A 12,826-nucleotide genomic window follows, 5' to 3' on the forward strand; every position below is an offset into this window, starting at 1 on the left:
AGCCACCCCAAAGTTTGGGACGGCTCTGCTTACAAGAACCTCGTTTACGGGACAAGTTCAATATCTCAGAAAGTGAAAAATGGATAAAGAAGTTTTGGTACTTACGTACAATGCAATATCACTCAGCAATGAAATCTATGTCATCAGGCCCGTAGCAGCATAATGAGTGGATTCAGGTATGATGATTCTAACTGAAATAAGTCACAAGAAAAAGAAACATCATAAGATATCACTAATACATGGAATGTAAAGTTGGCTACACAGAAACTGAATTACAAAACAGAACAGGCTCTCAAATTTAGAAAACCAACTTATGCTTGTTTAAGGGGAAAGGTGAGTTGGGGTGCTGCATAAAACCAGAGATTGAAATGAGCACAGATAAAGTTCCTTAAGCCAAATATGGAATAGACAAGAGCTACTCCTTGCTCAGCGAAATGGACTCAACACCCCATATTAAACGCCTAAGAATGTACCTGACTAGTAAGTATCTTAAAAGCTATGGATTGCTATGTCTCCGAAAGAGAATCAAGCGTGTGTACAGGGGCATAAACGCAGCAGTGATAGGATTGGAGAGGTTCGGTGAGCAAATGAAGACCCTTTGAAGTCATATTGCATGGTACCCATTCCACGGGTCTCAACTCTCCAGGTTTAAGGGATTCTTCCTTCAGCTAAATCATGCATGTGGAACCCAGAGTATGATCAACCATGTGATCGGGAGACGTGTTCCAATATGTCTCAGTTCTCGTCCCCTGGTACTCGGGTGCAACATTCCAGATGCTTTACTAACACTCTCCCGACTTGGAGAGTCAGTGCCTTTAACCTCCTGTTTGGCCCAGTTTGCAATTTCTGCGGAAGATGAACAGGAATAGGGAGGACCAAAGAGAGACTAGCTGGAGGTGTCTGGGCGGGCAAATTTAACTCTCATTTCCCACCAGGAAGAGGAATTAACCAAAGGCTCAGCGTGCCGTGCCGGAACCAGATTAGGGCCTGAAGCAATCCTGCGGTGTTGCGGCCAGCTCACAAGAAAGCGAGTTGAAGAAAGGAGCTCAGGGGCACTGTAATTCACAAACCTGCAGACTTATAAATGACAGCTATCGTCCAAAAATATACTGAAGTAAGGCTGCCAAGAGGACTTGAAAGCGGTTCAGAATTTCAGGAAACCAATTTCAGGAGGTAGACTGGAATTGCATTTAAAGCATAGGAAAAGAGGCAGAACGTCAACAATGACGCACTTGGCCAAAACGGGCGTATGCGTTTTTTCCTGAATATATTCAGGAAAAAACGCATACGCCCGTTTTGGCCAACCAAGCAAGCTTGCAAAGGAAATCTGCACTACAATGAAGTCTCACTTCCCCCCGGTCAAAAGGGCCATCTGAAAAAAGTGTAAAATCGAGAAAGGCAGGACAGTCCATGGAGAACTGGGAGCCTTGTTATGCTGATGGGCGGGATGTAAATTGCCAACAGCCACTCGGGAGAAGTGTATGGTGTTTCCTGAAACATCTAAAAAACAAAGCAACGGAGCCTAGAGCACTTCCACTTATGGTCCTATAGCTTAGGGAAATTAAAATCAAAAAGACACAGCCACCCCAAAGTTTGGGACGGCTCTGTTTACAAGAACCTCGTTTACGGTACAAGTTCAATATCGCAGAAAGTGAAAACTGGATAAAGAAGTTGTGGTACTTACGTACAATGCAATATCACTCAGCAATGAAATCTATGTCATCAGGCCCATAGCAGCATAATGAGTGGATTCAGGTATGATGATTGTAACTGAAATAAGTCACACAGAAAAAGAAACATCATAAGATATCACTAATACACGGAATGTAAACTTGGCTACACAGGAACTGGATTACAAAACAGAACAGGGTCTCAAATTTAGAAAACCAACTTATGCTTGCTTAAGGGGAAAGGTGAGTTGGGGTGCTGCATAAAACCAGAGATTGAAATGAGCACAGATAAAGTTCCTGAAGCCAAATATGTAATAGACAAGAGCTACTCCTTGCTCAACGAAATGGACTCAACACCCCATATTAAACGCCTAAGAATGTACCTGACTAGTAAGTATCTTAAAACCTATGGATCGCTATGTCTCCGAAAGAGAATCAAGCATGTGTACAGGGGCATAAACGCAGCAGTGATAGGATTGCAGAGGTTCGGTGAGCAAATGAAGACCCTTTGAAGTCATATTGCATGGTACCCATTCCACGGGTCTCAACTCTCCAGGTTTAAGGGATTCTTCCTTCAGCTAAATCAGGCATGTGGAACCCAGAGTATGATCAACCGTGTGATCGGGAGACGTGTTCCAATATGTCTCAGTTCTCGTCCCCTGGTACTCGGGTGCAACATTCCAGACGCTTTACTAACACTCTCCCGACTTGGAGAGTCAGTGCCTTTAACCTCCTGTTTGGCCCAGTTTGCAATTTCTGCGGAAGATGAACAGGAATAGGGAGAACCAATGAGAGACTAGCTGGAGGTGTCTGGACGGGCAAATTTAACTCTCATTTCCCACCAGGAAGAGGATTTAACCAAAGGCTCAGCGTGCCGTGCCGGAACCAGATTAAGGCCTGAAGCAATCCTGCAGTGTTGCGGCCAGCTCACAAGAAAGCGAGTTGAAGAAAGGAGCTCAGGGGCACTGTAATTCACAAACCTGCAGAGTTATAAATGACAGCTATCGTCCAAAAATATACTGAAGTAAGGCTGCCAAGAGGACTTGAAAGCGGGGCAGAATTGCAGGAATACGATTTCAGGAGGTAGACTGGAATTGCATTTAAAGCATAGGAAAACAGGCAGAACATCGACAATGATGCACTTGGCCAAAAAGGGCGTATGCGTTTTTTCCTGAATATATTCAGGAAAAAACGCATACGCCCTTTTTGGCCAACCAAGCAAGCTTGCAAAGGAAATCTGCACTACAATGAAGTCTCACTTCCCCCCGGTCAAAAGGGCCATCTGAAAAAAGTGTAAAATCCAGAAAGGCAGGACAGGCCATGGAGAACTGGGAGCCTTCTTATGCTGACGGGCAGGATGTAAATTGCCAACAGCCACTCGGGAGAAGTGTATGGTGTTTCCTGAAACATCTAAGAAACAAAGCAACAGAGCCTAGGGCACTTCCACTTATGGTCCTACAGCTTAGGGAAATTAAAATCAAAAAGACACAGCCACCCCAAAGTTTGGGACGGCTCTGCTTACAAGAACCTCGTTTACGGGACAAGTTCAATATCGCAGAAAGTGAAAAATGGATAAAGAAGTTTTGGTACTTACGTACAATGCAATATCACTCAGCAATGAAATCTATGTCATCAGGCCCATAGCAGCATAATGAGTGGATTCAGGTATGATGATTCTAACTGAAATAAGTCACAAGAAAAAGAAACATCATAAGATATCACTAATACATGGAATGTAAAGTTGGCTACACAGAAACTGAATTACAAAACAGAACAGGGTCTCAAATTTAGAAAACCAACTTATGCTTGCTTAAGGGGAAAGGTGAGTTGGGGTGCTGCATAAAACCAGAGATTGAAATGAGCACAGATAAAGTTCCTTAAGCCAAATATGGAATAGACAAGAGCTACTCCTTGCTCAGCGAAATGGACTCAACACCCCATATTAAACGCCTAAGAATGTACCTGACTAGTAAGTATCTTAAAACCTATGGATCGCTATGTCTCCGAAAGAGAATCAAACGTGTGTACAGGGGCATAAACGCAGCAGTGATAGGATTGGAGAGGTTCGGTGAGCAAATGAAGACCCTTTGAAGTCATATTGCATGGTACCCATTCCACGGTCTCAACTCTCCAGGTTTAAGGGATTCTTCCTTCAGGTAAAACATGCATGTGGAACCCAGAGTATGATCAACCGTGTGATCGGGAGACGTGTTCCAATATGTCTCAGTTCTCGTCCCCTGGTACTCGGGTGCAACATTCCAGACGCTTTACTAACACTCTCCCGACTTGGAGACTCAGTGCCTTTAACCTCCTGTTTGGCCCGGTTTGCAATTTCTGCGGAAGATGAACAGGAATAGAGAGAAACAATGAGAGACTAGCTGGAGGTGTCTGGACTGGCAAATTTAACTCTCATTTCCCACCAGGAAGAGGAATTAACCAAAGGCTCAGCGTGCCGTGCCGGAACCAGATTAGGGCCTGAAGCAATCCTGCGGTGTTGCGGCCAGCTCACAAGAAAGCGAGTTGAAGAAAGGAGCTCAGGGGCACTGTAATTCACAAAGCTGCAGAGTTATAAATGACAGCTATCGTCCAAAAATATACTGAAGTAAGGCTGCCAAGAGGACTTGAAAGCGGGGCAGAATTGCAGGAAACCGATTTCAGGAGGTAGACTGGAATTGCATTTAAAGCATAGGAAAAGAGGCAGAACGTCGACAATGATGTACTTGGCCAAAAAGTGCGTATGCGTTTTTTTTTGAATATATTCAGGAAAAAACGCATACGCCCTTTTTGGCCAACCAAGCAAGCTTGCAAAGGAAATCTGCACTACAATGAAGTCTCACTTCCCCCCGGTCACAAGGGCCATCTGAAAAAAGTGTAAAATCCAGAAAGGCAGGACAGGCCATGGAGAACTGGGAGACTTGTTATGCTGATGGGCGGGATGTAAATTGCCAACAGCCACTCGGGAGAAGTGTTTGTTGTTTCCAGAAACATCTAAGAAACAAAGCAACAGAGCCTAGGGCACTTCCACTTATGGTCCTATAGCTTAGGGAAATTAAAATCAAAAAGACACAGCCACCCCAAAGTTTGGGACGGCTCTGTTTACAAGAAACTCGTTTACGGGACAAGTTCAATATCGCAGAACGTGAAAAATGGATAAAGCAGTTGTGGTACTTACGTACCATGCAATATCACTCAGCAATGAAATCTATGTCATCAGGCCCATAGCAGCATAATGAGTGGATTCAGGTATGATGATTGTAACTGAAATAAGTCACACAGAAAAAGAAACATCATAAGATATCACTAATACACGGAATGTAAACTTGGCTACACAGGAACTGGATTACAAAACAGAACAGGGTCTCAAATTTAGAAAACCAACTTATGCTTGCTTAAGGGGAAAGGTGAGTTGGGGTGCTGCATAAAACCAGAGATTGAAATGAGCACAGATAAAGTTCCTGAAGCCAAATATGTAATAGACAAGAGCTACTCTTTGCTCAACGAAATGGACTCAACACCCCATATTAAACGCCTAAGAATGTACCTGACTAGTAAGTATCTTAAAACCTATGGATCGCTATGTCTCCGAAAGAGAATCAAGCATGTGTACAGGGGCATAAACGCAGCAGTGATAGGATTGGAGAAGTTCGGTGAGCAAATGAAGACCCTTTGAAGTCATATTACATGGTACCCATTCCACGGGTCTCAACTCTCCAGGTTTAAGGGATTCTTCCTTCAGCTAAATCAGGCATGTGGAACCCAGAGTATGATCAACCGTGTGATCGGGAGACGTGTTCCAATATGTCTCAGTTCTCGTCCCCTGGTACTCGGGTGCAACATTCCAGACGCTTTACTAACACTCTCCCGACTTGGAGAGTCACTGCCTTTAACCTCCTTTTGGCCCAGTTTGCAATTTCTGCGGAAGATGAACAGGAATAGGGAGAACCAATGAGAGACTAGCTGGAGGTGTCTGGACGGGCAAATTTAACTCTCATTTCCCACCAGGAAGAGGAATTAACCAAACGCTCAGCGTGCCGTGCCGGAACCAGATTAGGGCCTGAAACAATCCTGCGGTGTTGCGGCCAGCTCACAAGAAAGCGAGTTGAAGAAAGGAGTTCAGGGGCACTGTAATTCACAAACCTGCAGAGTTATAAATGACAGCTATCGTCCAAAAATATACTGAAGTAAGGCTGCCAAGAGGACTTGAAAGCGGGGCAGAATTGCAGGAATACGATTTCAGGAGGTAGACTGGAATTGCATTTAAAGCATAGGAAAAGAGGCAGAACGTCGACAATGATGCACTTGGCCAAAAAGGGCGTATGAGTTTTTTCCTGAATATATTCAGGAAAAAACGCATACGCCCTTTTTGGCCAACCAAGCAAGCTTGCAAAGGAAATCTGCACTACAATAAAGTTTCACTTCCCCCCTTTAAAAACGGCCATCTGAAAAAAGTGTAAAATCCAGAAAGGCAGGACAGGCCATGAAGAACTGGGAGCCTTGTTATGCTGATGGGCGGGATGTAAATTGCCAACAGCCGCTTGGGAGAAGTGTATGGTGTTTCCTGAAACTTTTAGAAACAAAGCAAAAGAGCCTAGGGCACTTCCACTTATGGTCCTACAGCTTAGGGAAATTAAAATCTAAAAGACACAGCCACCCCAAAGTTTGGGACGGCTCTGCTTACAAGAACCTCGTTTACGGGACAAGTTCAATATCGCAGAAAGTGAAAAATGGATAAAGAAGTTTTGGTACTTACGTACAATGCAATATCACTCAGCAATGAAATCTATGTCATCAGGCCCGTAGCAGCATAATGAGTGGATTCAGGTATGATGATTCTAACTGAAATAAGTCACAAGAAAAAGAAACATCATAAGATATCACTAATACACGGAATGTAAACTTGGCTACACAGAAACTGAATTACAAAACAGAATAGGGTCTCAAATATAGAAAACCAACTTATGCTTGCTTAAGGGGAAAGGTGAGTTGGGGTGCTGCATAAAACCAGAGATTGAAATGAGCACAGATAAAGTTCCTTAAGCCAAATATGTAATAGACAAGAGCTACTCCTTGCTCAACGAAATGGACTCAACACCCCATATTAAACGCCTAAGAATATACCTGACTAGTAAGTATATTAAAAGCTATGGATTGCTATGTCTCCGAAAGAGAATCAAGCGTGTGTACAGGGGCATAAACGCAGCAGTTATAGGATTGGAGAGGTTCGGTGAGCAAATGAAGACCCTTTGAAGTCATACTGCATGGTACCCATTCCACGGGTCTCAACTCTCCAGGTTTAAGGGATTCTTCCTTCAGCTAAATCATGCATGTGGAACCCAGAGTATGATCAACCATGTGATCGGGAGACGTGTTCCAATATGTCTCAGTTCTCGTCCTTGGTACTCGGGTGCAACATTCCAGATGCTTTACTAACACTCTCCCGACTTGGAGAGTCAGTGCCTTTAACCTCCTGTTTGGCCCAGTTTGCAATTTCTGCGGAAGATGAACAGGAATAGGGAGGACCAATGAGAGACTAGCTGGAGGTGTCTGGACGGGCAAATTTAACTCTCATTTCCCACCAGGAAGAGGAATTAACCAAAGGCTCAGCGGGCCATGCCGGAACCAGATTAGGGCCTGAAGCAATCCTGTGGTGTTGCGGCCAGCTCCCAAGAAAGCGAGTTGAAGAAAGGAGCTCAGGGGCACTGTAATTCACAAACCTGCAGAGTTATAAATGACAGCTATCGTCCAAAAATATACTGAAGTAAGGCTGCCAAGAGGACTTGAAAGCGGGGCAGAATTGCAGGAAACCGATTTCAGGAGGTAGACTGGAATTGCATTTAAAGCATAGGAAAACAGGCAGAACATCGACAATGATGCACTTGGCCAAAAAGGGCGTATGCGTTTTTTCTTGAATATATTCAGGAAAAAACGCATACGCCCTTTTTGGCCAACCAAGCAAGCTTGCAAAGGAAATCTGCACTACAATGAAGTCTCACTTCCCCCCGGTCAAAAGGGCCATTTGAAAAAAGTGTAAAATCCAGAAAGGCAGGACAGGCCATGGAGAACTGGGAGACTTGTTATGCTGATGGGCGGGATGTAAATTGCCAACAGCCACTCGGGAGAAGTGTATGGTGTTTCCTGAAACATCTAAAAAACAAAGCAACAGAGCCTAGGGCACTTCCACTTATGGTCCTATAGCTTAGGGAAATTAAAATCAAAAAGACACAGCCACCCCAAAGTTTGGGACGGCTCTGTTTACAAGAAACTCGTTTACGGGACAAGTTCAATATCGCAGAAAGTGAAAAATGGATAAAGAAGTTGTGGTACTTACGTACAATGCAATATCACTCAGCAATGAAATCTATGTCATCAGGCCCGTAGCAGCATAATGAGTGGATTCAGGTATGATGATTCTAACAGAAATAAGTCACAAGAAAATGAAACATCATAAGATATCACTAATACACGGAATGTAAACTTGGCTACACAGGAACTGGATTACAAAACAGAACAGGGTCTCAAATTTAGAAAACCAACTTATGCTTGCTTAAGGGGAAAGGTGAGTTGGGGTGCTGCATAAAACCAGAGATTGAAATGAGCACAGATAAAGTTCCTTAAGCCAAATATGGAATAGACAAGAGCTACTCCTTGCTCAACGAAATGGACTCAACACCCCATATTAAACGCCTAAGAATGTACCTGACTAGTAAGTATCTTAAAACCTATGGATCGCTATGTCTCCGAAAGAGAATCAAGCGTGTGTACAGGGGTATAAACGCAGCAGTGATAGGATTGGAGAGGTTCGGTGAGCAAATGAAGACCCTTTGAAGTCATATTGCATGGTACCCATTCCACGGGTCTCAACTCTCCAGGTTTAAAGGATTCTTCCTTCAGCTAAATCATACATGTGGAACCCAGAGTATGATCAATCGTGTGATCGGGAGACGTGTTCCAATATGTCTCAGTTCTCGTCCCCTGGTACTCGGGTGCAACATTCCAGACGCTTTACTAACACTCTCCCGACTTGGAGAGTCAGTGCCTTTAACCTCCTGTTTGGCCCAGTTTGCAATTTCTGCGGAAGATGAACAGGAATAGGGAGAACCAATGAGAGACTAGCTGGAGGTTTCTGGATGGGCAAATTTAACTCTCATTTCCCACCAGGAAGAGGAATTAACCAAAGGCTCAGCGGGCCGTGCCGGAAGAAGACTATGGCCTGAAGCAATCCTGCGGTGTTGCGGCCAGCTCACAAGAAAGCGAGTTGAAGAAAGGAGCTCAGGGGCACTGTAATTCACAAACCTGCAGAGCTATAAATGACAGCTATCGTCCAAAAATATACTGAAGTAAGGCTGCCAAGAGGACTTGAAAGCGGGGCAGAATTGCAGGAAACCGATTTCAGGAGGTAGACTGGAATTGCATTTAAAGCATAGGAAAAGAGGCCGAACGACGACAATGATGCACTTGGCCAAAAAGGGCGTATGCATTTTTTCCTGAAAATATTCAGGAAAAAACGCATACGCCCTTTTTGGCCAACCAAGCAAGCTTGCAAAGGAAATCTGCACTACAATGAAGTCTCACTTCCCCCCGGTCAAAAGGGCCATATGAAAAAAGTGTAAAATCCAGAAAGGCAGGACAGGCCATGGAGAACTGGGAGCCTTGTTATGCTGATGGGCAGGATGTAAATTGCCAACAGCCACTCGGGAGAAGTGTATGGTGTTTCCTGAAGCATCTAAAAAACAGAGGAACAGAGCCTAGGGCACTTCCACTTATGGTCCTATAGCTTAGGGATATTAAAATCAAAAAGACACAGCCACCTCAAAGTTTGGGACAGCTCTGTTTACAAGAACCTCGTTTATAGTACTAGTTCAATATCGCAGAAAGTGAAAAATGGATAAAGAAGTTGTGGTAATTATGTACAATTGAATATGACTCAGCAATGAAATCTATGTCATCAGGACCGTAGCAGCGTAATGAGTGGATTCAGGTATGATGATTCTAACTGAAATAAGTCACACAGAAAAAGAAACATCATAAGATGTCACTAATACACGGAATGTAAATTTGGCTACACAGGAACTGAATTACAAAACAGAACAGGGTCTCATATTTAGAAAACCAACTTATGCTTGCTTAATGGGAAAGGTGAGTTGGGGTGCTGCATAAAACCAGAGATTGAAATGAGCACAGATAAAGTTCCTTCAGCCAAATATGTAATACACAAGAGCTACTCCTTGCTCAACGAAATGGACTCAACACCCCATATTAAACGCCTAAGAATGTACCTGACTTGTAAGTATTTTAAACCTATGGATTGCTATGTCTCCGAAAGAGAATCAAGCGTGTGTACAGGGGCATAAATGCAGCAATGATAGGATTGGAGAGGTTCGGTGAGCAAATGAAGACCGTTTGAAGTCATATTGCATGGTACCCATTCCACGGGTCTCAACTCTCCAGGTTTAAGAGATTCTTCCTTCAGCTAAAACATGCATGTGGAACCCATAGTATGATCAACCGTGTGATCGGGAGACGTGTTCCAATACGTCTCAGTTCTAGTCCCCTGGTACTCGGGTGCAACATTCCAGATGCTTTAGTAACACTTTCTCGACTTGGAGAGTCAGTGCCTTTAACCTCCTGTTTGGACCAGTTTGCAATTTCTGCGGAAGATGAACAGGAATAGGGAGAACAAATGACAGACTAGCTGGAGGTGTCTGGACGGGCAAATTTAACTCTCATTTCCCACCAGGAAGAGGTATTAACCAAAGGCTCAGCGTGCCGTGCCGGAACCAGATTAGGGCCTGAAGCAATCCTGCGGTGTTGCGGCCAGCTCACAAGAAAGCGAGTTGAACAAAGGAGCTCAGGGGCACTGTAATTCACAAACCTGCAGAGTTATAAATGACAGCTATCGTCCAAAAATATACTGAAGTAAGGCTGCCAAGAGGACTTGAAAGCGGGGCAGAATTGCAGGAAATCGATTTCAGGAGGTAGACTGGAATTGCACTTAAAGCATAGGAAAAGAGGCAGAACGTCCACAATGATGCACTTGGCCAAAAAGGGCGTATGCGTTTTTTCCTGAATATATTCAGGAAAAAACACATACGCCCTTTTTGGCCAACCAAGCAAGCTTGCAAAGGAAATCTGCACTACAATGAACTCTCACTTCTCCCCGGTCAAAAGGGCCATCTGAAAAAAGTGTAAGATCCAGAAAGGCAGGACAGGCCATGGAGAACTGGGAGCCTTGTTATGCTGATGGGCGGGATGTACATTGCCAACAGCCACTCGGGAGAAGTGTATGGTGTTTCCTGAAACATCTAAAAAACAAAGCAACAGAGCCTAGGTCAATTCCACTTATGGTCCTATAGCTTAGGGAAATTAAAATCAAAAAGACAGAGCCACCCCAAAGTTTGGGACAGCTCTGTTTACAAGAACCTCGTTTACGGTACAAGTTCAATATTGCAGAAAGCGAAAAATGGATAAAGAAGTTGTGGTACTTACGTACAATGCAATATCACTCAGCAATGAAATCTATGTCATCAGCCCCGTAGCAGCATAATGACTGGATTCAGGTATGATGATTCTAACTGAAATAAGTCACACAGAAAAAGAAACATCATAAGATATTACTAATACACGGAATGTAAACTTCGCTACACAGGAACTGAATTACAAAATAGAACAGGGTCTCAAATTTAGGAAACCAACTTATGCTTGCTTAAGGGGAAAGGTGAGTTGGGGTGCTGCATAAAACCAGAGATTGAAATGAGCACAGATAAAGTTCCTTAAGCCAAATATGTAATAGACAAGAGCTACTCCTTGCTCAAAGTGATGGACTCAACACCCCATATTAAACGCCTAAGAATGTATCTGACTAGTAACTATCTTAAAACCTATGGATTGCTATGTCTGCGAAAGAGAATCAAGCGTGTGTACAGGGGCATTAACGCAGCAGTGATAGTATTGGAGAGGTTCGGTGAGCGAACGAAGACCCTTTGAAGTCGTATTGCATGGTACTCATTCCAAGGGTCAAAACTCTCCAGGTTTAAGGGATTCTACCTTCAGCTGAAACATGCATGTGGAACCCAGAGTATGATCAACCATGTGATCGGGAGACGTGTTCCAATATGTCTCAGTTTTCGTCCCCTGGTACTCGGGTGCAACATTCCAGACGCTTTACTAATACTCTCCCGACTTGGAGAGTCAGTTCCTTTAACCTCCTGTTAGGCCCAGTTTGCAATTTCTGCAGAAGATGAACAGGAATAGGGAGAACCAATGAGAGACTAGCTGGAGGTGTCTGGACGGGCAAATTTAACTCTCATTTCCCACCAGGAAGAGGAATTAACCAAAGGCTCAGCGTGCCGTGCCGGAACCAGATTAGGGCCTGAAGCCATCCTGCGGTGTTGCGGCCAGCTCACAAGAAAGCGAGTTGAAGAAAGGAGCTCAGGGGCACTGTAATTCACAAACCTGCAGAGTTATAAATGACAGCTATCGTCCAAAAATATACTGAAGTAAGGCTGCCAAGAGGACTTGAAAGTGGGGCAGAATTGCAGGAAACCGATTTCAGGAGATCGACTGGAATTGAATTTAAAGCATAGGAAAAGAGGCAGAACGTCGACAATGATGCACTTGGCCAAAAAGGGCATATGCGTTCTTTCCTGAGTATATTCAGGAAAAAACGCATATGCCCTTTTTGGCCAACCAAACAAGCTTGCAAAGGATATCTGCACTACAATGAAGTCTCACTTCCCCCCGGTCAAAAGGGCCATCTGAAAAAAGTGTAAAATCCAGAAAGGCAGGACAGGCCATGGAGAACTGGGAGCCTTGTTATGCTGATGGGCGGGATGTAAATTGCCAACAGCCACTCGGGAGAAGTGTATGGTGTTTCCTGAAACATCTAAAAAACAAAGCAACAGAGCCTAGGGCACTTCCACTTATGGTCCTATAGCTTAGGGAAATTAAAATCAAAAAGACACAGCCACCCCAAAGTTTGGGACGGCTCTGTTTACAAGAACCTTGTTTACAGTACAAGTACAATATCGCAGAAAGTGAAAAATGGATAAAGAAGTTGTGGTACTTACGTACAATGCAATATCACTCAGCAATGAAATCTATGTCATCAGGCCCATAGCAGCATAATGAGTGGATTCAGGTATGATGATTCTAACTGA

The 12,826-nt window shown here is 43.9% G+C and overlaps 1 long non-coding RNA gene across 3 annotated transcripts in view; it reads right to left on the reverse strand.

Annotated features, from left to right (window-relative positions):
- Nucleotides 1-11,953: 11,953 nt before the first annotated feature.
- The window catches only part of LOC125963349 (uncharacterized), a 344,783-nt gene continuing 343,910 nt past the window's right edge, over nt 11,954-12,826 (reverse strand). For all 3 annotated transcript variants that reach the window (XR_007475180.1, XR_007475179.1, XR_007475178.1), the window contains exon 2: nt 11,954-12,068. This is a non-coding gene — a long non-coding RNA (uncharacterized LOC125963349). The remainder of the gene's footprint in view (nt 12,069-12,826) is intronic.

Source organism: Orcinus orca, unplaced genomic scaffold (assembly GCF_937001465.1).
Source record: "Orcinus orca unplaced genomic scaffold, mOrcOrc1.1 scaffold_93, whole genome shotgun sequence".
Classification (NCBI taxonomy): Eukaryota; Metazoa; Chordata; class Mammalia; order Artiodactyla; family Delphinidae; genus Orcinus; species Orcinus orca.